This window comes from Aotus nancymaae, unplaced genomic scaffold (assembly GCF_030222135.1).
Source record: "Aotus nancymaae isolate 86718 unplaced genomic scaffold, 86718_ANA_hifiasm-v0.15.2.pri h1tg000020l, whole genome shotgun sequence".
Classification (NCBI taxonomy): Eukaryota; Metazoa; Chordata; class Mammalia; order Primates; family Aotidae; genus Aotus; species Aotus nancymaae.
This window is the reverse complement of record NW_026988432.1, coordinates 51990164-52013593: the sequence shown is the minus strand read 5'-3', so window position 1 is coordinate 52013593 and position 23430 is coordinate 51990164. Positions and strand designations below refer to the sequence as shown.

Genomic DNA, 23430 nt, shown 5'->3' with positions numbered 1-23430 from the left:
ATATTAGAAACCTGAGTGGACCCTTTGCCTGAGAAACATGTTAATCTCTTAGTAATTGGGACTAGAGAGCATGCAAAATATGCATCAATATAAAATCGACTAACAAATTCCAGGCTCACAAGCCCAAATAACAGTAAGATCTGTAAATATCAAGGAAAACATAGATTTAAAATTTCAGACCAGAGTCATTCTTCCACTCATAGCTTATACATATTATGGCTAGAAGCTGGAAGTAAGTCTATGCTCTGATTAACTCTGCTCTGGGAGACCGGGCTCTCATGAGAGAGCGGACAGAGAGGGGGGTGGGGGCGGGGAGATTGGGAGCACTTCAGAGAAAAGATCTGAGAGAAAAGCCTGGGACTCTGCCACCCAGCTCCCTGGCCCCTGGGAGGAGCCGTGGCAGATATCTGGGATGAGGCAGCCTGTTGGTCCCTCAGCAGCATCCTTATCAAGTCAGCTGTGGTAAGTGATATTCTTGATATTTGATGTTTTGCCAGAAGTTAGAATATTGCTTTTCTCTTGAATCTGAATATGCTGCTTAGAAGCCACTGGGTTTCTTGGCATGTCTATTTAGAATTACAGATATCCCAGTAAAAATTTTCAAACATCATGTAACATGTATTATCAATCCAGGCACGTGTAGATATTTGGACTCACAGAGACAGTGGCGTGTCACGAAAAAGCCATTGCATCAGGAATCATGAGGCCTGGGGCCTAATTGTATCTTTGACTGTAATGTGATTTTAGCAAGGGGGCTTAACTGCACGGAGGCACTGCCTTCTCTTCATGGCAGACCATCCCCAACCATTGCTGCTATCTCCATAAATCCCAAAGGAAAAGAATACTCAGTCTATTCCAGAGCTGCAAGACTTAAAATTTCCCGGTCAGGATTATAGGCTCCAATTCATATAAGAGCTCCTGGTCTTTTAGCAGAAATAGAAATGTCGTCAAATGGGGTACACAGTCAGAGAATTTAAAAAAATAAATCGGAAAGTCATTGGTCGTTTGAAGTAAGAAAAAAGACTTATTTTATAAATTAAAATGACAGAGTCCAAAACGAGCAAGAATTCCAGTTGCTGACTATGAATATCTGAATACAGCACTACTTTCTAATTGCTTCACTTGCTACAGAGAGAAATAAAACTGTGAGACTGTGAAGTGTATAAAGGATTCTACCGCTCTCCCGGGGCTCAGAGACCCACAGATTGAAGAAAGTAAGTGAGTGCCTTTCTGACCACTGAATTCCTCACTCTCATTGCAAGTTAGAAAGCTCAAAGGACTTTAATGAAACGAGTCTTTGCACTGCCTAAGAGTACTGAAACAGCTGGAGAGACAGCGCCACCTCGTGTCGACCTAAAACAACTCCCTGACCATCATCTTTGTGGAAATTGGCCCCAGTAACTTCCATGAAATAGGGCAAAGAAAATAAATCCATCAAAGCTGGAAAACAGAGAGAAATGCCAGCTGAAAGCATTTTTGACTCTTGATGACTTCAAAAGCCAGGAAACTTAATCCCAGTCTTATGTTTCTTTCTCCGTGCCCAAAAGGCAGCCGAGCTCGTCACTAAACCAGGGGAGGTGAAGCAGGTCACTAAGTTTATAATGTAGTTGGTTACTGGCTTTCATTTTTTCTCTGCATCCTGGCAGCAGGATACAGGCAGCTTGTTATAATTTAGAGGGGGCTCCTGGAAAGCCTGCTTGCTGGGTGTATTTCTGTAGGCGTGGGCTCACTGGGAATATTATTACCTCATGGAGTCACGAGTTTAATAGCATTTCTTCCACTTCATTCAGCACAGCACCAAGTTACAGTAACTCTGGTTCCAGCACATTGCAGACACACATTGTTCCCTGCAGCATCGTGTCTTCACACTCCCATGTGGGTCCCAGCCACACTGCCTGCTCTTGCACACATGCGCCATTCTCACACCTGCAGGCTCTCCGGCAGGGTCTTCTCTGCCTCCTACATCCCTAGCTGGTTTGCACCTCTCTCTACCCCTTTCCTCTCCCCTCCTCTCCTACCTCCCTCTTCCCACACCTTTCCTTCTACTCTGTCATAATAACTACCATTTGCGGCACCTATCATCGCTTTGCACATCATTTGCCACTTGAGATATTGCTGTGTCTGTCTCGCAGGCTAGGAGACTGTGGCTCCTGGAGGTCAACACAATCAGGGGAGGGGAGTTCTCTGCTCTCCTCATGCCATTTCCAGTCTCCTGAAGTCCCTGCCACCGAGGGAGCTTCACTAGCAATGACACCCCTGACCACCCGATGCCCCTCTGGCTCCTTTTAGGAGAGGAGTGATTTCATCACATGATGAGTTCCTAGGGAGAACAGGGTTTATGCAGCACAGTCCCCAATGCCCTGCCCCCTACAGGAGCAAGGTCACCTGCAGAGAGCCTGCCTCTGGTGCATCTGTTCCTTCTCCGCATCTGTACATTTCACCAGCCACTTCGTCCCTGTGCTGTGGAGGCATGGGTTGGGGAGGCTGTCCCATCTGGAGGCTCAGGAGTAGGGAAGTCTACCCCACAGATAGAAACCATGACCTCCACCATCAACCCTGTCAGTAATGAAGGGGTTATTTTCATCTCCCACCTCTCTTGGTGCAGACCTTTAGTGTGTTCTTTACTGGGACACCTTGAACTCTTAACACTTAGGAAAGCATTTTTTTTTCTATACAAAGCAGAAGGTTTAGAAGTTTAAATTCTAACTTCAGATGATTCAACCCCAAATGAGGGCTTTTTTATTTTACTTTTTTAGTTCAGAACCAATTTGCTGTGGTGTAGAGAATGCTCTGGATTGGCGATCGGAAGGTCTGGGCTCTACACTGGGCTTGGAGCTTTCCAGCTTTCCAGCTTTGACAGAGAACCTGCTCTAGGCTTTGGTTTCCCCATTATGGCTTCTGTGATTCCAGGATCAAGAGATGGCCATTTAGAGGCACCGAGAAGAGGGGATGCTCACTTGTTAAGTCCTTCATCCTCTTGAAATGAGCTACTGCTTGTAACTTTTCCCTTATTGGAGAAGTTAATGCTTTTTCCAGAGACAGCATTTGTCTAGGATCCTCCCCGCCCCTGCCCAACCCTTCCCCTGCCCCCAGCCTCTATCACAGTTGAGAGCAAGCCTCAGACCTTCTTCATTTGTTGTTATTCACCCTGAGCACGGAGCTGCTAGGATGTCAGATTTTTTTCCTTTGAGGCCAAAATTGGGACACTTGGATTAACAAGTTACTTTCTTTTTGATCTGGAAAATTACCCACTTTGAATCACATTGAGGTATGTATGCATTTACCACTTTGGCTTTATTGAGAAGAATGACATAATGTGGATTGTGGAGAAACTGTGGAGCTTAAAGTCACCTAGAGGAAAATAGAAGAGGCAGGAAGTCCACGGCCTCTGTTCTGCAAAGACAGGCAAGAATAGGAGGTGAGAAAGGGATGCAGTTTGTCCCCTCCCAACTGCGGCCTCACTCTTCGCCTCAAGCTCACTCTAGTCTTAAGATATTTTAGCACCATTTTAGGTTATCATCTCCCTTGAAGCAATTACTTGCTTCCTAAGACCCTGATACACTGAACACTACCGATGGGAGAGACAATCTGCATTGTGAGTGGCCACCACCATATTCTCCTCCCAAGTTCAAGTCCATCTCTCTTGCCACTGAAAAGAATGGGCTCTGTCCAGGACTTACAGGCAAGGGGAGAATTGGGGTGGAATGTGATTAATGTGAGGCATGTTGGTTTTGATGCCCTTCTGGAAAATTGACAAATATTGTCTCCTTTGTTCCTCCTTTTTTCTTTGGTGAAATCATTTATCCTCTCTGGTTAATGCCATCTGTATGCTGTTAATTCCAGAACTGGTATCTCCATCCTGGACCTGGCCTCCAAGTTGCAAACACACACACACACACACACACACACACACACACACACACACGTAAGTGCAGAGTATATATATACACGCAATATTTATCTATAAATATGCATGCATATAATTATTGCCTCCTCATCAGGAGGAGGAAACATTTGGGTGCCCAACAGGAATAAAGTTAGTAAGCCCCAAACTAAGCCCCAGATATTTTCCTCCCAGGTGTGCTCTTTCCTAGCCGTCTTCATCTTTCATCTCAAAAAGTGGCTTCTTTCTGGCAGCTTGGGCCAAACGCTGGAGTCGTCTTTGACTGCTCTCTCTCACATCCCATGTCTGCTCTGTCACCAAATCCGGTCATCTCTGCTTCCAATTATACCCAGGTTTTGACCATTTTCTTTAATTTCCCTGCTACTACCTTGGTCTCAGCTGTCCACATCTCTTGCTTGGACAGCTGCAGTAGCCCCCAGCCAGTCTCCCTTGCTCCCTTTTGTCCCTCTCAGCCTAGCAGTTCACATGTTCCTGTTAAAACGCGTCGGATTGTAGCACTCTGCGAAAACCTTTCTGATGGTTGTCTGTCACTTGGAGTAAAATCTGCTCCATTGTATTCTTAGCTGCCTCTATTTCCTCTCCACTCTCATCTCCTCATTCTATTTCTGCTGCATTGATCTCTTTGCTTTTCTTTATGCTAGGCATGCTCTCGCCCCGCATCTGTGCACTTACTGGGTCCTCTGCATGGATGCTCTTCCGCTGTAGTCCACGTGGCTCACCCCCGCCTCCTGTAGCTCTTTGCTCCAATGTGTGACCCTCCTCTGATTATTCTTTTAAAATCACACCCTTTGCCACCAATTGTGTCCTTGCCACTATCCTGCTTTATGCCCTTTGCATTGATTACTGTTTAATGTACTTTGTATACAATTTATTTATACTGTTTCCTCTGGAAGAAGGCAAGCTCTGTTAGGACGGGGTTGTTCCCAGCTATGTCCTCAGTGAGCCAGGTACTCAGTGAATATTTGTTGAATGCTTGAAGGAAGATGAGGGACGAATTGCAGATGAGGAGGAGGAAAGGGCTGATGTAAGTGTCTCCCCTCATGTGGGCATCTGGGCATCGAGCAGGCAGTCAGTCATTTCAGCAATAGCAGGTAGGCTTGTGATGCGGTTGAGGAGGAGGAAAGAAACTCACTAGAGTGTCCTGCTCCAACAGGAGTTAACTCAAAACAGGACTATGTTCGGATATCAGAAACGGTATTACTAGAGGTTTATTTTCTGCTTAGAGTTATTATTTAACTTCATTTAATTGAACAGACATTTATTGAGTAACTGCCTTGCCACAGTGCTGGGGGCTGAGGGTACAAATATGGCCTCTGTTCTTGTGTAGAATAAGACTGAGGTGATAAATTCACGTATAAATACATCACTTCATACAGAGCAGCGTGTGCAGTGCCGAAGCACTCCACCCAGGGTAAACACTTCCTATCTCTTCAGTCACTTTCTCCTTCGAATGTTTACCAGCCTGCGGAGGAGAGTGTGTCTGGATTGGCAGGGATGGAAGGGAGAAACCGCATGCATTTACTCAAGAAGCATCTCATGGATAAGAGCCCTCAGGAACGGTAATTGAGGACAATCATTGCCAAATAATACTTGGATGGCCTGACCCCTGTATTAAGAACTTACTGTTTACTTTGAATAAATTTTAGAAACTTTCAGTGCCTAGTAACTTTTTTCTGCAAAGGGAAATTAATGAATGCTTCCTTCCCTGAGAGGATTAGTGCAGGGTGTGACTGGGTGAGCCCATCTTCACCTTGATTCCTGTGAGTAACCTGCAGCTCACCCTTACTCTGTCACAGTGTCATTTTGGGGTGTGGCTAGTTACTTGTGTATTCTGTGCTCTCTGGGAGCCTGAATTCCTTCTTTAATTGTTGGCTGGGCACACTGTGGACAGGGAAACTTCCTGCGCAAAAACAGAAGTATTTTGGTGACTTGGGTGTTTGAAATAAAGACGGTGCTTTATTGAGAATGAAACGTTCTCTTTGGGATTGAGTGCTTGTCTAAAGGGTTACTTTGAGCTCAAATGCTTAACTATCCTTCCTCCAGGTGCCAGAGATCATCTTTCCAGGAAGACTTCCCTGGCGTTTCTTCTCCATCCCCCACAGTCTGGATCAAGTGCGCCCCTTCGTGTGCCCCTAGCACTCCACATTTCCTTTATTCCAGCCCATCCAGAATCAGACCAAACTTTCAGATGGAGCACAGTCCTCAGTACAGATAGAAGTCTGCCCAAGGCTTCTGACATTGGCCATAAGTTTGGGAGTCTTTGGGGGTACCCCCACTTTAGACCAACTGGGTACAAATATAGGGGTCCCCACCCCTCAAGACTCCCTCGGCTTGATAATTCACTAGAGAGACTCACAGAACTCCCTAAAAATGCTGTATTTAACCAGGTAGAAGTCTGGGAGGTTTCCAGACTTGAAGTTTCCAATATCCTCAGGGATGAGTTACCCTTCCAGCAATGAGTGACAACGGCTGAGAGTATTGCCGGGCAGGGAAGATCTCCCAAGCTCAGCTTCAGGAGTGTTAACTGAGCCTTCATTACATACACCGATTGATTAAATCCTCGGCAGGCAGCTGAACTCGGTCCCCAGGCCTCATCCTCTCCCTGAAGGTCAGGCTGATATCTTAAGACTCTCGCACCAACCTTCTAATCATATCATTGGTCTTTGCAGTATGGCCAGCCCTGGTCCTGAGTCATCTTGTTAGTATCAGCTGCAGGTGTGGTCTGAGGGGTGCACCATGGATAACAAGCGTTCCAATCACCCAGGAATCTCAAGGGTTTAAAGGTAAGCTCCCAGGATCTGGGGACACAGGCCAGTCAGACTCTTTATCACACACAGCCCCTCCCACACCGTATTTGCTGCATTTTTGTCTGTCTCTCTAATTAACCTCTTGAGGGCAGGGAATATGCTACTTTGTTCATCATTGTTTTTGTATTTAACGCAATGTAGACACAAAAAAAATTGCTATATCAATGTGAAATAAAAGTAATTATTGGACAGATTGTATTCTGGCATTTATTTTAAACCATTACAATTAGGGAATTGCTCAAATCCTAAGGTAAGTATAGTTAAGGCAATTGTGCTTGTCTGGGATTTTCTTTGTGTCTCATTTGGTTCCCTGTAGCCCACTGATTTTCTCGTAGATGGAGCTGGTCCACTGCTCAGACTGATCCAAGCCACTTCCAGTCAAAATAACTGTTTTCTTACACTGATGTCAATATGCCGAAAGACTGTTAGTGTGGAGATTAATAAAGTCTCCATCAACTGTATTTACATAGCTCTAGCTCTTAGCTACTGCACAGATCCTTGCAAATGCTGGAACAATCAGTTTCCTTTCTTAAATGCTCACTCTGCAAGAAACTAGCTGCTTTATTTATTTTAATTTGTTTTGCTGCGATGGTATAGCTAAAGTAGGGTGACATGTGGCAGGGAGGTTTCAACTGCTGTAACTTTCATTGAAATGAAGGATACTTCCAGGCTAAATTATAGTCACCTTTTTAAGGCAAAAGGTTTTCCCCATCTTTATGAGTCAAAGTACCTATGTTCTGTGATTACCTTTTATGCTGCATTGTTAAAGGTCTCTCTGGCTACCAAAAACACCCCTTCTCATGGGCTCTGGTAGTCTGATTCTTGCTTTAACCATTTCGTGCCAATGACTGTGTCAACTATACACTGAGGAAAATGGTAGAAAATGGAGGCAAAAGGGAACTGGATTACCAAGAAGCCATGGATAGAAAACCATCCCTCTGAGGGCTGTAGCAGGGAAGGAAGAATAGCAGCCAGCTGTGAATAGAAGGTGACTCTCCCGCTCCAGCAGGGGCTACTGGCTTGTTCTCTGATGAGTTTCACGATGCCAACTGTGAAGTGGCATTCGCTTGCCGGCTGCAGAGCATGCATTCTTCCTGGACTTTGGCTTGTCCCTAAGTCTAGGAGACATTTGAGGAATGGGTGGTGGGGAGAGGCAGGTGCTTTGTTGGGGTAAAAGGAAAGCATTTAACTAGCGTTGGCCTCATCTCAGGCTCCAATGCAAAGCAGCATCTGTAGGAAGAGTTAACACAGCTTAAGAATGGCTTAAGTATTCCATATCCTTTCCAGAAATTTTAGAAAATAAGGATAAGCAAAAGATGTTCCTACCCTTATATAACTCTATAAAATATATAAAAAGCACCTGGGCTCTATCCAAGGTCATCAAATGTTCAAAGTCCAACTCTTGGAGAACCCATGATGTGAGGGACCACGCTGATCCTTTTCTTCTTTTCACTTCTTTCTCTTCCCGTCCCCTTTGATACAGAACAATGAGAATATTGAGACAATGGGTCAGGCTATATGGCTTTTCCAGGGCACACGCTGCTGGCTTGTGGCGTGCCACCTGAAGGGATGACAATTCTGTGACAGGCAGGGCTGAGGGGAGCCCAGGTCCTGGGCCAGATCCAACCCCTGGTGGAAACGCTCACTTGCTATTGTTTGTGTGTGTGGAGTAACAGTGACATCCTGTGGCCAGTCTGGTTGATCTAAGTGGCTCCTTTATAGATAAAGAAGACCGTTTTGTCTGCACTGAAAGGTGTGAGTGCACTCGCTCCTCCTTTAGACAATGCACAAAAGAAAGGCAGTGCAGAATGGCCACCGCCAGCCTTCCAGCAGCTCCTTTTCAGCAGCTGTCCCTGACTTAGGTTGGGGAGATTCTTGGGATTGAGACGATGTCTGTTTCTATGCTTGATCAATTTAAATGTTACCATTTGAGCAGGGAGTGAGCCATAATAGTAACCGAGAGACAGTGTGAGGACACAGTGACAGGGAAGAGAAGCGCCTCTCTTTTTAAGACATCCCTGTGGATTAATGCGGAATATAATCTGTTACTTTAAAATGCCTAAGTTGCTTGACATTTAACTTTTTTTTTTTATATATAGTTTTTGGATGAAATAACTTCATTTTGACCTTATTTAAAGCAGAGGAGGGAGGGGTTGGAGAAGAAAACAACTCTGGTCTGAAGTTGTTCTACTTGCTTACATAACCTGCAAAGTATGTGCTTGGCTGGGCTTATCAGGGGCTGGGGAGTTTTGTGATTCCAAATCTCTAATGTGTAACCTCTCACAGTGTTAAATGGAGGTGAGGTGGAACCTTGCTGTCACCTAGCGTGGCCATGATGAATGACCCTGTCAGGCTTATTCTCCATGGGGACCCCCAGCACCACGCCCTGAATCTTCTTGTTTCTATCAAAAAGATGCTGTTGCCCCAAAACATGCCTCAACCTGGCTCTTTCCCGAGCGTGCCAGGGGCTGCTGCTTAGGGAATAAAGGCAAGGCAGCTTGGAAGTCAAGAATTCATGCTAGGGGTTGCATAGACATGGGCTCTAATTCCACCTCACCACTTGCTAGCTCCGTGACCTTGGGCAAACGCAGTAATTGTGTGGCGTTTCACTTTCATCCACTGCAGGAAGGGGTCTGTAATAAGTGTTTTTTTTTTTCTTGAGATGTTGGAATGCATTTTAAACACATGCAACAATCCAGGGTCACCAATGCAACTTGTCTGGGGCCCAGTTAGAACTCACACAGGTGAGCTTCTGCTACTGCTGCTGTTGTGGACAGGCTGGTGCCCAGGGCAGAAGGCTGGTTGGGAGGAAGGCTCTCTCCCCTCTTCATCGAGAATCAGCAATAAGATTGCTATAGTTGTCTGTTGAAGAGGGTTTGGGTTGAGGGCAGAAGAGAAGGCAGAAGTGCATGTGTGTTGTGCTGCGTGTGTGTTTTGTGTGTGTGCTGTGTGTGTTGTATGTGTTTTTTGTATGTGTGTAGTATGTGTTTTGTGTGTTATGTGTTTTTGTGTGTTGTATGTGCATGTGTATTGTATGTTTTTGTGTGTTGTATATGTGTTCTTGTGTTGTGTGTGTTGCATGTGTTTGTGTTTTTGTGTGTCGTATGTATGTTTTTTGCTTGTGTTGAGTGTTGTATGTGTGTGTGTTGTATGTATGTGTGTCTGTGTGTTATGTGTTTTTGTGTGTTATATATTTTTTGTGTTGTGTGTATTTATGTGTGTTCATGTGTTATGTGTTGCATGTATGTTTTTTGTGTTGTATGTGTGTGTTATATTTGTGTTTGTGTGTTATGTGTCTCTGTGTGTTACATGTATTATTTTGTTTTGTGTGTGTGTTGTATGCATGTTTGTGTGTTGTGTTTTTGTGTGTTGTATGTATGTTTTTTGTGTTGTATGAGTTGTATGTGTGTGTTATGTGTGTTTGTGTGTTATGTGTTTGTGTCTTTTTGTGTTTTGTGTGTGGTGTGTTTGTGTGTGTGTTATGTTTTGTGTGTTGTATGTGTGTTTGTGTGTGTGTTATATGTGTGTTTGTATGTGTGTATTGTGTGTGCTGTGTGTGTGTTTATTGACCCACTCTTGCTGAAGCTCAGCATGAGCATGTTGCCACAGAAGGGTGAGAGATAATGGGCTGCCCAGAGCTGATCTACAACACTTCCGATAGGAAAAGAAGAAATAAAAGAGGGAAGGAATAGGAGTGAGGTAGTCAGGAAAATGCCAATAAAGGAAGGAAATGTAGGGGATTAGTGGAAATAAGGCTTTCAGCATTGAGTATTCTCCCAGGCCATTTTAGAGTTCTCCAAAATCATGATAACTTAATTCCTGTGTCAATAAGGGTTTCACACACTTTTTGTCTAACGGCAAAAAAAAAGGACAAGGCAAAAGATTCCTTCCAAAGGGCACACATTTTGCATTTTCAGTTCTAAGGTAACAAGTGAGAGTATTAAAGGGATGGCTTGTAGCTGACCTAACCTCCTAGCTGATCAGCCAACTGTGTGGAAAAGATATGATTTCTCAGTCCCCCTTAAGAGCCCACGGCCTGTTTCCTAAGCTTCTCCCCCGCTCCTGTCCTCCTCTCCCTCTGTCTTTCTTAGCGGCTCCCAAATTTTGGGATGACTCTTGGCCTACACAGATGGCGTTTACTGACTTTGTCTCAAAATCTTTCTTGCCGTCCAATTCTGTCGTAAGTTTCTCTATGCCTTACGGCAGCCGCCCTGTTTTACAAGCTTCACTCCAGTTTCTGCTTGTGCTTGTGGCAGATGGATTTCCCACACCCCGGCTGGAAAAGACAATGAGTATGTTTGAGGATAGGTTCTTTTCGGTGTCAATAATAATAACAGGGAAATGTCATTGTACCTACTGGAGACATAGAGTATGAAGTTACTATACGTGGGATCCCCAGGGAAAAGAAAAAACAAGAGTTGAAATCCTCAGAAGGGATTTGAGAGGGATCTTGGCTTGAAGACTTGACTGCTGTGACTTGGGAAAGCATAGAAATAAAGCAAACCAAGTTTTTTACTTGCTTGGCTGGAGGTTTGTTTATCCTGATCATGTGAAGTCTGAGCCAGCAATTCCACGGATTTTAACTGCTCCTCCATGCTTCTCTGCATTTGGGCAGGGGAGCATACTAGAATGGGCCAGTTTGCTCCTATGATGGGTGCAGGACACAGATTTCTCTTGGGAAACTAGTGCTTGGGGCTCCTGATAATATGAATAACAAAGTTAATTATGCTTCAAATGATGTATGAAAACACATTAAACTCAGTTTTATACACTAATATTTACACCTTTAAGTATACGGCCCAGAAGAGTAAGAGCAGTTCCAGGAAGTGCTTCGTGTAATCAGTTAATGCCCATATGGAAGGCTCCAGGGCAGCCCAGGGATGATGCCTGCACACTCCAGTTGGCGCCTTTCCTCTGTATCCTGCCTTCCACTCTCCCCTTTCCCTGCTCATCCCCACACTACTGCTTCCCAGTTTAATAAAGAGAGAGGGGGCCGAAGAGGCGCTGACAGGCAGGTGGCCCTTATGACCTTATGACGGGCAGGTGGCAGCTCTTATGACGGGCAGGTGGCTCTTATTCTTTCCCTTCTTGTGTCTTTGTCTCTGCAAAGATGGAGCTGACATTAAAGGGGATCAAAGTATCCCACTCTCCTGCTGGGCCCAAGTGAGCTGTGTTCTGACTTGTCTCCTGAGTGTCAGCTGGGATGCTCTTGTTCCAAGGGACAGAAACCCCAATTCCCACTGGGTTAAACAGTAAACAATTTTTGACTCCCGTATTTGCATAGTCTATAAGTAGAGTGTCTTCAGAGTATCACCAATGGTTCAATAGCATATACCAGGACCCAGTCTATTTCCTTCTCTCTGTTCAACCTATCAGCTTCATCTTAGGACTGGATCCCCTCATAGTCACAGAATAGCTGCCAATGCCATTGGTATGGCAATGTAACTCATTATCCATGGAGAGAGGGAAAAAAATATAAGTAAGCTTTTTTTTTTTTTTTTTTTTTTTGATTGGGGTGAGAAGAGATGTCTCAAGACCATGGAAATAAAACCCAGGCATTTTTTGATTGGATAAACTTAAGTTCTATACCTCAACTAATTGCTCAATTGGATGTCTAGGGAGTGTCAGGTGCTAACTGACTTATGCCAATGAGACCTACCCCTGGAGCTGGAGGAGAAGGCAGGTGGGCAGAAAACGAGAAGTGGCTCAAATAACACGCTGCTACTCGATGTGGAAGAGATGTCCATTACCTGTTCTTATTCTCTCTAAATAAACTCTACTTCATCTTCATGATCCAGTGTGATAACCCATGGGTCTATCATGTGCATAGTACTAGGATTGGCAGGTATTGGCTTTATGAAATCAGTAACCTGATTGTTGGTTATTTGAATTGTATCCACAGAGCCTTCACAACTGTCTCCATTCAGGGCAGTTGTGTGCCTGGACATTTTTGGTACCACCTATGGGCAGGATCTCAGTAAATTAGCAAAGGATCAAAGATAGTGCATTGCTTGTTCACCTAACCATGGTAATGTTTTCCTGGAACAGAATTGACACCCTAAGAGTGAAGCTTATTGGAATCTGGTAGGTTGCTAAAGGCATATATGCTGTGTGTTGGAAGTTTGAGTTAGAGAAATTCATTCTGTTCTGGAGTATCTGCTTGAGATCTGGACCATTGGCAGAGCAAAGCTGCCTCTTTAGACAGTGTACTTCTCTGGGTTGAATTGGATATTTTATCAATCTCTTTCTCTCCTTCCCCTTCCAGCACTTTATTTTGTACCAGAGAAGAGAAGGAAATCAATCCACTAGCATATCTGCGTTCAAATAGGTTTGGTTGTGAAACTTACAAGTGAACCAGGGACTGCATCTACCTTCTGCTGGAAAGCAGAGGATGAGAAGAATTTTAGGACCAAAGCAAAAATAAAATACACATTTTCATTACTAAATGCTTACACCAGTTTACTAATGAAGCAAGTGGGAAGTGTCAGGTTAAATTCCCACTATCACTCAGCAGTGGTGGTAATGGTTTGTCAAATGCTAATGATGTTAACTGCTTGGTTTTCTAATGGAGAGGTAAACACCAGCTCTTACCTACTGCTTTAAGATATTCTAGCATGCCCTAGCAGTGAAAGAGTTTGAAATGGCTATCCTCGAATTCTGACCCTCATTTTTTATTTTCTCTGCTAATGAAAATTGAGATGAGAACAAGACATGAGCATGCGCTTTTCCACCTGGCGAGCAAGAAGAAAGCTTGGGGAGAGTAGCGGTCATCACAGCTGCAGGTTCGGGTCCTCTTCATGGCAACTTCTAGAAGCTCCAGGGCTTATGATCTCGTGCAGAGCAGGTAATTGGGGTTCCTGGGGGCCTGAGGGATGCCAGACTTGCTCACATCTTACAAGTGAAGAATAATTCATTCGCTCGTTCTCCTTAAAGGAGCGGTTTAACGTGGGTTTGAGTCTCTTAGTTCTTGGTGTACTGATTTGTTCTACAAAAGCTTGGGTTCCTCATTCAAGCAACTTAACACTTAGAAAATTTCTCTTGGCAAACAACCTCCCTTGGTTTTACACACTCCTTCTGTAGCTGTATTAGTATATTGACTCACTCGTGCTAGCTTGATGCAAGTCTGTTTCCTTAAGGTGAGTTTGCCTATCTCTGCTCTTAGACGTGGCAGATCGTTTTGACAATCGAAATGTCAGAAATATCAGAAGGCAATCTTCTAAATCTTTTTAGGGTGCACTTTATTTTTGACTTTTCTATCTGTCCTGACCACCGCCCTTTTCCTTTCTGGTTTCCATTGTTTCGCTTCTTGGCTCCCCTTGAAATCTTCTCAATCAGCTTCACCTCCACAACTCACTTATTGAGTCAATCAACTGAATGCCTCTCCTTCAGGTGTCTGCTCCAAGCCTTCTCCTTGTCAGATACGGCTGATGTTGTTTGGGAAATTCCTCCTGTAACAAGCCTTCCCTGGAAAACCTTTTCAGGTAAGAGAAGCCGAGGCTGCCAGTCTCCTGCAGGCGTTTCCCCCTTTCTCCTGCATGGCTTGGCATTCTTTCCCCTGTGTTCTCACCCCTGCAGTCCCTCTCCCCCATCCTGGATATCCTTTGTGTCTACCTCTGCCCTACAGATTTGCTTCTCACTGGCTGGCAGTATGTATGCCTTTGAGAAAACCACAAAATTCCCCCATCAGCAGGCTCTCTCTGGGCACCAGCCTGACCATGCTGGTGGTGTTGAGGGTGAACGGTACCAGAATATGCCATCTTGAAATGTGCCACTTTGGTGTAAGGATTATTTTGAGTTAAAGACAATTGAGAACCTGCAGACCCAGGAAAACTTATTTACCTCCTCTTGCCTAAAAATAAAGATTGCTCCCAACCCCCCTGCCCCCTGCCACCACACACCTTTTGTAAAGGAGATTTATATTTACAAAGAAAATTTTCATGAGTAACAATGTCGCTGTAGGGGGAAGAGTGCTACTCCCGAGACCTCTCTCATCACCTGGTAGATTCTTATTGCACGACAAGATGATCCTTATTTACCATACATTTCCTCCTCTCCCTTCACAAAACTTGTCTCCCTGCCCACAAGCCCCAAATCGCTTTTCTTTGTTTAGCTTATGATGGTATGTCAGCTTCAAACATCTATAAGCTTCAATCATCTGGCTTTCTCATTGAGTCTTATTTCTTTGTGAAATTCCCACGCTTGCTTGCTCATGTACATAATTAAACTTTTTCCTCTTGTTAATGTCTTTTATCAGTTTAATTCTTGGAGCCAAGCCGTTGAAACTAGGAGACTAGAAGGAAAAAGATTTTTCCTCCCCTACAGTGGCCATGGCAATTCATTCTGAGCTGGCATCCTTGAAGATGTCAATCTTATATGTATATCATACATATTTTATCTCTAGTTGTCTTTCAAAAACTTTATTTCATGTGTATGTGACTGGGACTCCCATCCTTGAAACTGATCTGGGTTTGCATTAACTGTCAAGTATTACTGCCATCTCAAGCCTCCTTCCATGTTATCTCTACCTCAAAAGGGGGTCGAATGGAGCATCCCTATGCAGGAGCTCAAGCTTCCATAAAGATTCCATCCTAGATATCACAGCCCTTAAAGGCCAGTAGCTCCCTCTCAGCCTATCAGCCACTTTCTTCTCCATTGTCAAAAAGGTAGTAACGAGACTAATTGTATTCACCAGGCTTTTCTTTTCTATTTAAGTTGATCTGTGCCGTTATTCTTGCTCGGTAAAAGGAGTGTTGGAAATGTATTAGGAGGAGATGTGAAATGTAATTCTGCTAAGGCTAGAGAAATCCTGACTGAGTTGTAGCAAGAAAACAGCTTGTTAAACACCAGCTGAGGCAGAAGGTTTCGTCTCATTGGAACTCTACTTATTCAATGCTTGAACAGCTCTTAGAACAGCAGGAACCGGGGAGTGTCTCTGTATACAAAAGGCAAGCATGGTAGATGCTAAACTGGCATTCATTTATTGGAATCCATTTTGGTACTTTTCTTATTTCTCTCCTGGGAAGACATTGTTGGTGGCATGTTTGAGTTAGATACAGTCATATTGCAGACACTTACATCTCTTGCTCGGAAGAAAGATAGGCCAGATTTGAAAATAAAGTTGATATTCCTGTCATAGCACTAACAAAAGATATTCTCACCAAAAAAAAGGAGATTTTTTTTTTCTTTTTGGTTTTTTTAGACTGAGAAAAATGTCACATGTGCTTGATCCGCATTTCAAAAGGTGGAGTGCAGCCACAGGTTGCATATATCAGTCATTGGAAGACTTTCGTAGTCAACAAATGAATACAGACCACGTCTCCCTCCTCTACATTTTGTTCTTCTTCTTGTGCATGCTATTGATTGATATACCTCAGGGAGGAGATTCTTCTGACTCAGACACTAAGCAAGTACCTAAAGAAAATATCAGCTTTAACAGGGACTAGAGGAAATAGCAGGAGCAGCGAAAAATCGCTAATCTTTCATTTATAAGAGCTACTGAACATCTGGAGAGCAAGCGGCTTCTTTAACCCCCGGAGTGCAGGAACAAATGAGCACCAAAGGGCAGCCCATGCTAATGTGGTGCCATTAATTTGAATACAATGGAGGGCCCTATAACAGACATCTTCTGAGCCATCTGGGTATTCCTTTACACCTTGCACTACTCCTTGGGGCACTGGAGGCACAGCTTAATGGGAGAAGAAAGTCTTTGGAGGTTGAAGACAGTGAAGACATCTTTCCAGAGCAGTAATAAGTTTAAAAATATATAATCATCAGAATGAAAAAAAATCAAGCAATTCATAGGAAAAATAGGTTTTAAACAATTCATGGGAATGTTGCCTGAAATTAATATTTATGTCTCTCTCTCACCCAGCATTGATAGCATTTTTAGCCAAATGTCAGTGTGTTTGTGAAAGTGTAGGAGAAACAACATGCATCAGGAATGATTAATGTGAAGTTCATATTGGGGGGAGAATTTAGGCCTGACATTTAGTTGAAATGGTTCAACTTTTTCCATGGGGCACACCGTCTGAAGAATGTTTAACTCCATTTAAAAAATATAAGCGTGGAGATTATAATATTTATTCTCTTTTGCTCCTCTCCATGGTCTCATGGGGTAAGGTAAACATGCTGTGGAGTTGCTCTGTATAGAAGCCTGGGACACACGATCAATGCAAGAATTCATGTTGTCACACAGCAATTGTAACAGCCACTCCAAGTTTAGAAATAGGGAATATTTCTAAATATGTCCTTTCCTACCATCCAGAAAAGATTTCCTGCCACCTCCTTAGAGCAGAGAGTGCACCCTGGCAGCCAGGGCCCTGATCTAGCCCACAGACTGGAATTGTCGGCTCACACAAGGTTTTAAACATTTTTCGAAGTTGTTGCCAACATTGACAAAAATATCCAGACTTTTGATTTCTTTTAAAAACTGGAAAAATATGGCATGATGGCACCCACAATTCGACACAGCAAAAGACGGAGTGGAGATTGGCTGGAACCTGAAGATGTGCCATCCTCTCTCTTGCTGCGACACTCATCTACATTTGTTTGCAGGCACTTGAGTTTCTAGGAAGCCATTGAAGATGTTTTTCAAAAACTTTGAGTAGCACACTGTATTAGTCAGGGTACTTCAGTGAAACAGAACAAATATATATATACACACACACATATACACGTGTAACATTGAACAGAACCTATATATAACATATGTACATATGCATGTATTTTATATGTATATATGAGATAAATCCTTATATATATAAAATATGTATTATGAGGAATTGGCTCATGCAATTATGGAAGCTGAGAAATCTAGATATGGAAGAGTCCTTAGTATATTTCCAACCCAAGTCTGAAGGCATGATACCCACGAAAGTCAATGGTCTAAGTTCTGTCCAATCTGAAGGCAGAAGATTGATGTCCTAGTTCAATGACAGTTAGATAGAGAAAACAATTCTCTTTTTCTTTTTCCTTTTTTTTTTTTTTTTGAGACGGAGTCTCGCTCTGTCACCAGGCTGGAGTGCAGTGGAACAATCTTGGGAGGCTCTACCACCTCCACCTCTCAGGTTCAAACAATTCTCCTACCTCAGCCTCCCAAGTAGCTGGGACTATAGGCACATGCCACCATACCCAGCTAATGTTTGTGTTTTTAATAGAGACGAGGTTTCTCCATGTTGGCCAGGATGGTCTCAATATCTTGACCTTGTGATTCGCCTGCCTTGGCCTCCCAAACTGCTGGGATTACAGGCGTGAGCCACCATGCCTGGCCAAAGAATTCTTTCTTACTCAGCCTTTTGTTCTATTCAAGTCTTGAATGGATTTGGTGAGCCCATCCCATTAGGGAGGACAGTCTGTTTTACTCAGTCCACTAACTCAAACATTAATCTCATCCAGACACTTTCACAGACACACCCCTATTTAACCAAATGTATGGGTATCCCAGGACCCAGTCTAGTTGACATAAAATTAACCATCACATTTACTTAATAACACTTAGCTTAAATGAGTGGAGGGTAGGCCTCCTCCGTTTATCTAAAACCTCCTCCTTTATCTAAAACCCCGACAAGACCACTTGGTTAGGAATGCCTCTCAAGGCACAGGCATCTGGTGTGAAGAGAGCTGGAGAAAAAGTTTTAAACAACAAGGCAGATCCCAGAAAAATAAAACAACTATTAATTTCTCTGATAGTTTTATGTGTTTGAAATTTATCAATTTCTCCAAAGTTTATGTGTTTGAAATGTAATCCTTATTGCAGCAGTGTTGAGAAGTGGTACCTTTAAGAGGTGATTAGGTAATGAGGGTTCTACCCTCACAAATGGATTGATGTCATTTTTGTGGGAGTGGGTCCGTTTTCTTAAGAGTGGTTTTGTTATAAAAGTGAATTGGCCCTCTCTTGCTCTCTGTCTCTCTCAAGCCCTCTTGCCATGTGCTACCTTTTGCCATGTTATGATGGAGCAAGAAGGCCCTCACCAGATGCAGCCCCTCGACCTTGGACTTCCCAGGCTCCACAACTGTGAGCCAAATAAACTTCTACTGTTTGTATATTGCCCAGTCTGTAGCATTCTGTTATAGCAGCACAAAACAGACTAAAACAATTTATTTCTCAAAGTTATCTGCATCCCTTCACTTTTGATGTCATAAATGGCTATGAAATAAGTCTGAAAATTTACCTATAACTGTAAAATTGGGATGTCCACACAGTAAGAATGGTTATTTCAGAAGCTGTAATTCCATACTCAGTGGGATTCTGGGTAATTAACTGGATGTTGGAGGCTTGCCCAGGATCTGGGTGCAGATTCTGAAAGTAGCACCACCCAGAACCTTCCCATGCAAACCCTGGTGAAAGCACAAGGCTGCCCTTTTGGGATGTGTCATCATCCCTACTGGCTGATGTCCCTTGGGTGTTTGTGGTTAAGAAGGAGCAAAGCATAGCAGCTGGTTCTTAAGAACAGTGAAAATCACAGTCAGAATATTGCTCCAACATCTTAAGTATGGTAAAAGCATACTTAAGATGTTGGCTGGGCGTGGTGGCTCATGCCTATAATCCCAACACTTTGAGAGGCTGAGGTGGGCAGATCATGAGGTCAGGAGATCGAGACCATCCTGGGCAACATGGTGAAATCCTATCTCTACTAAAATACAAAAACTTAGCCAGGCATGGTGGCGTGTGCCTGTAGTACCAGCTACTCAGGAGGCTGAGGCAAGGGAATCACTTGAATTCGGGTGGTGGAGGTTGCAGTGAGCTGAGATCATGCCACTGTACTCCAGCTTGATGACAGAGCAAGACTCCATCTCAATATATATATATGTATATATATGTGTATATATATGGTGAAAACAATTTTAACTCAAAGGCAAATTTAAGTCACAGGTAGCAGCCCCAGTCTCCACTCACTGTGAATGAGTTGGGAGCAGATGCATCAGTTAAAGTAATTACTTTTCACGAAAAGCTTTAAAAAGAGGTAGCCCATATAACATGCTGTCTACCTCATGAGACATCAGAATAGTAATATATTTTAGCTAAGTTCTTTTTGTGGACTATTGTTTAAATAGAACCATTGACAGTTTCTTTTTCTTCCTTTTATAAAAATATTTAAAAGGAATGACCACTTGGTGGCTGATTTCCATCAGCATTATTCTGTCATTTGACACGTATCTTAAATCCCTGCCCCATTGGCTTTTGCTCTGTATTCCTGCTGGCTCAGCCCCCACCTGGGCTGTGGGCGTGCCTAGCAGAGCTGACACAGACCCAGAACAGCCCTTCCACTGTCTCTCAATAAGAACTCCCTCTCTAGGGCCCTTGCCTACCGCCTGCCCTTCAAAAGGGAAAGCGAACCTGTCTAGTGGGCATGAGTGGTCATGAATTAAGCGGTGCCAAGCGCTCAGCTCTCCGTCGGGAGCAAAGTTCTCTGCCTCGTAGCATTCCTGGCCATCTGGGCTGGGAGATGGAGACCACTATGGCACCAGAATAACCTTGGCCAGTTCTTTTGCAGCTTCTGCTTCAGGAATTGCCATGCCCAACGCTGTGGCATGTGACACAGGGGGCACGGATGCCATGTGAACCGGAGTGGCACTGTCCTATTCTCTCACCTCAAATGCCTCTCTCTCTCACATACTCACTTAACATTCTCTCTTATAAGCCGACGGGAGGAGCTCTTTTTATCAGGATGCAAGCTGGGCTGAGTGTGCATGCACACACACACACACACACATGCATACACACATGCATATACTGAATGCTTACCATCCTCATGGGAACAAAAGGGATCCCCACGGTGGCAAGGTGAGGCTCCAATTCACTGTAACCTGTTGGGAGTAAGGGGCCATCAGGCTGGGGAGACAGTTTGACGACGTCTGGAAGAGGAAAGGCTCTAGGGTTTATTCTGCTGAGCCTGGAAGTTTTACTGCATGTGTTTTCAGTTATCAATTTTCTCTTTGTCTTCACAAGCAAGTTTCCTCTTTCACTGTCTTTGCTGGCACCAGTAACAACATATAACTAGTGGTTACTCCCAAAGACTCCAAGCATCATGTAATATACTATCTTTATTAGTTGCATTGTATTTGATAATCTTTCATGATTTTCCAAGCTGACTAGATCCTTAAGGATTAATTAAACAAAAAGGTGTATGTAAGGGAATTCATGCTTCATCTCTCCTGCCACCCCCTAGTCCAAGCTACTGAATTTGTCACTAGTATGTGCAATAGTCTCCTAACTTGTCTTCCTGCTCTGATTTCATCTCCTTCAGTCCATTCTCACATAGCAGCCAAAGTGATTTTTTAAAAATGCAAGTTGTATCTTTTTTTCAAGTAACTGAACACGTATTTATTGAGTACCTACTATGTGCCACGCACTGTTCCAGGTTCTAGAAATATTGTGATGAATGAGAGAGATGAAGACCTTACTCTGTCTCCTTATAAGACTTACATTTTAATGGCCCCCACAGGTCATAGGATAAAACCACGAGCCTTAAAATGATTGAAGACAAGGCTATGCCTGATCTGGCCTCTGCCCTACTCCTCAGCTTCATCTGGAATCTCTCTCCTCCGCTTTTTTACTTCCTCCACTCTGGAGTCTGCCAAGATCCTCTCCCTCAGAACCTAAACCTTTGCACAGGCTGTTGGCTCTCCCCTACCCTGATACCTGCTTCACTGCCACATGCCTTTCTCATCTCAGCTCACTGTCCCTTCCTCAGTGATGTCTTGTCTGGCCACTCCATTCCCCAACCTTGATCTAAATGAGAGTCCCATCTGATATTCTTTCTCTTAGGACCCTGCCCTTTTATTTCATGACACTTATCATAAGATATGCTCCTCTCAATACTATATGATGACTGGTGTCTCTGGCCTTCCCCACCAGACTGCATGCTCTGGCAGGTAAGAATCTGCTGTGTTTTGTATTTTGTTATATGACTTCTTAAGTAGTGTTTGGTAAAAATTGAAGAATGAATGAAGAAATTTCAAAAAGTGAAAAGGACCAATGAACTAAAAATAGCTTTGTGGATAGATTTTAGAAATATTTAGATTTTTACAGAATTCTTTATTTTTTTTTTAATTTTTTTTTTGAGTAAATGGTTTATCCAAAATCATACTTCATGACCGTTAGGAACTGAAAAAGGTCTGAGATGTTATCTATCTGCAAGCTACAAGTTAGCCTGTCACAGTTTCATGGATGCTGACAAAAGATAGGAGACTCCTGGGTCAGAGGAAATGTATTCTATTACTCACAGAACAGCAAGCAGAATGAGCATCAGTGTATTTGCATGAGTTCCCCTTCCTCTCAAGTCCCATAGAAATGATGGGGATTGGCCCAGATGGATATGCTACAGGAGAGCATTCCAGAGTTTAGGGAACCCAGATCCTTTAAAAAGAACAATAAGCATACCTACCCTTTGCTCCAGAAAAAAGATACTGTCTTAATCTTCTAAGACTATAAGCAATCACCTTTTTTTTAATGAAAATACTATTTCTATCTGTTTGCTTTATAAATGTCCTTTAAGAGATAGTCCGAGAGAAAGGCAGTTACTGCATCATTCAGAGGATGTGCAGAAACATTAGAGATGTGTTGAGAATTTTCCCCCAACAATACTCCCCCCTGATTCTTACACCATCTTGGATTCTGGATAATTTTCCATGAGTCTGCCAAATCTCTGGCCACTCTAATTAATCTGATTGACCGAAACCAGGATCAAATTTAATCAATTAATCTGTAACATTTAATCACGTATACTATCAACAGGTCAGCTCCCAGCAGCAGGATGAGGGCAGCTTGTGGTATTGACCTCAACCATGGCCCCAGTGTCTTGGATCCAACCAGCTGAGCAAATTCCATAAACCTAAGGGACTTAACTTTAAAAGTCAGGTGACTTTCTCCTTTAGTTTCCATATTGACCTTTTCACTTGGCTGAGGAATTCATTCAGGTACAGCAGGATATTTTAGTGATTGCTTAGACTTTGCTTTGACAAGAGAGGAGAAAGTCTAGGCCGGTTCTCTCATCAGTAACGGTCCTGGCCAGTGAAGTGAGGCTGATTTCAGTGCCTTCAAGACCCAAAGTGGTATCATTAATCTCTTCAGCTATGACAAATTGCATACCACCGTATCTTTTCTTTTCCCTCCCTTCCTCCTTCCCTTCCTCCTTCCCTTCCTCCTTCCCTCCCTTCTTCCTTTCCTCCCTCCCTCTCTTCCTGTCTTCCTTCTTCCCTCCCTCCTTCCCTTCCCTTCTTTCCCTTTTTTCCATCCTTCCCTCCCTCCCTCCCATCTCTCCCTTCCTCCCTTTCCTTCTTTCCCTTCTTTCCCTTCTTTGCTTTCTTTCCATCCTTCCCTCCCTCCCTCCCTCCCTCCCTTCTTTCCTTCCTTCCTTCCCATTCCTTTTACAGACAGGGTCTCATTCTGTTGTCCAGGCTGGAGTGCAGTGGCATGATTATGGCTTACTGCAGGCTCCAGCAGTCCTCCCACCTCAGCCTCCCAGGTAGCTGGGACTACAGGCATGCACCATCATGCTTGGCTAATTTTTTTGTATTTTTGGGGGGAGGGGGGAAGAGGCAGAATTTTACCATGTTGCCCAGGCTGGTCTTGAACCCCTGGGCTCAAGTGATCTGCCCACCTCAGCCTCCCAAAGGGCTGGGATTAGGGGTATGAGCCACCACACCTTACCACTGTACTATTTCTAGTTGGGTGACTCCTATTGTAGAAAAAGCTGCCCTTGGGGTGGGCACAAATAA

At 43.7% G+C, this 23430-nt stretch overlaps 1 long non-coding RNA gene across 1 annotated transcript in view; it reads left to right on the top strand.

Moving 5' to 3' along the window:
- Positions 1 to 240: 240 nt before the first annotated feature.
- LOC110568929 (uncharacterized) overlaps positions 241 to 23430 on the top strand; it is a 40372-nt gene continuing 17182 nt past the window's right edge. The window contains exons 1-2 of the long non-coding RNA XR_002479086.2: positions 241 to 462; positions 1132 to 1214. This is a non-coding gene — a long non-coding RNA (uncharacterized LOC110568929). The remainder of the gene's footprint in view (positions 463 to 1131; positions 1215 to 23430) is intronic.